Genomic DNA, 1,640 nt, shown 5'->3' with positions numbered 1-1,640 from the left:
TCCGCGGGAGAAAGATGAGGCTTTCTACTCCCGTAAGGATTTACACCCTCGGAAACCCTGTACAGGGTCGCTATGGGTCGGAACCGACTCGACGGCACGTAACAACAACAAAGTATATACTTGTGGAGTCCTGGTGTGGTGCTGCAGGATAATACACTGGACTGCAAGGTCAGTTTGAGCCTCAAGGTCAGTGGTTCAAACTCACCAGCTGCTCCTGGGAAACCCTGTACAGAGTCGCTATGAGTCGGAACAAACTGGATAGCACTAACAACAACAAAGTATGTAATTAGAGTTCTGGTGTGGCACTATAGGATAAGTACTCCACCTCAAGGTCAATTTGAATCGCAAGGTCAACAGTTCAAAATCACTAGCTGCTCCTCGGAAATCCTATACAGGGTCACTATGACTTGGAACCGAGTCGACGGCACCTAACAAGTATATGATTGTAGTTCTGGTGTGGCACTATAGGATGACCACTGGGCTGTTAATTCTAAGGTCAGTGGTTCAAACCTTGGAAACACTATATAGGATCACTATATATGAGTCAGAACCAACTTGATAGCACTAAACAACAAGTATATATTTGGCAAGGTATTGAATGATGTAGCATCAAAAGAAGATAGAAGGAATACATAGAGTCACTGGACCAAAAAGAACTGGTTGACGTTCAACAGTTTCAAGAGGTAGCATATGATCAAGAACCAATGATATTGACGGAAGAAGTCCAAGCTGCACTGAAGGCACTTGTGAAAAACAAGGATCCAGGAATTGATAAAGTATAAATTGAAATGTTTCAATAAACTGGTGTTGCCCTGGAGGAGCTCATTCATTTATGCCAAGAAATTTGGAAGATAGCTACTTGGCCAACTGACAGGAAGAGATCCATATTTGTCCCCTTTTGAAGAAAGGTGACCCAATGGAATATGAAAATCATTTAACAATATAATTAATATATTGTTAGTAAATTTTTTGCTGAAGATAATTCAACACTGGTTGCAGCAGTACATTGACAGGGAACTGCCAAAAATTTAAGCTCAGAAGTGGATGTGCAACTACATTTATCATTGCTGACGTCAGCTAGATCTTGGCTAAAAGTAGAGAATACCCAAAAGATATGGGGATACTGAATGGTTTAAAATTAGGAAAAGTGTGTGTTAGGTTTATATCCTTTCACTGTATTTATTCAATCTGTATGCTGAGCAAATAATTTGAGAAGCTGGACTGTATGAAGAAGAATGTGGCATCAGAATTGGAGGAAGACTCATTAACAACCTGCAATATGAAGAAGACACAACCTTGGTTGAAAGTGAAGAGGACTTGAAATGTTGAATATTAAACACTATAGCCTTCAATATGGATTGCACCTCAATGCAAAAAAAAAAAAAATCCTCATAACCAGATCAATAAATAAAATCATGATAAATGGACTAAAGATTAAAGTTGTCAAAGACTTCATTTTTGTTGTTGTTGTTTTAAAGTTTTTATTGTGAATTGAGTGATAGTTTACATGGGAGAACATAGGTTTTATACTATCGTCTCATTGCAATGATTACAATCTCCTCTGTGCATCATCATTCAACAGGAATTGCTTCTATTCCTTCTGTTTTTTTTTAAAAAATTTTATTGTGAATTGAGTGATA

The sequence above is a fragment of the Chrysochloris asiatica genome, unplaced genomic scaffold (assembly GCF_000296735.1).
Source record: "Chrysochloris asiatica unplaced genomic scaffold, ChrAsi1.0 scaffold00166, whole genome shotgun sequence".
In the NCBI taxonomy this organism is placed as follows: domain Eukaryota; kingdom Metazoa; phylum Chordata; class Mammalia; order Afrosoricida; family Chrysochloridae; genus Chrysochloris; species Chrysochloris asiatica.
Note: the sequence above shows the minus strand (reverse complement) of the source record.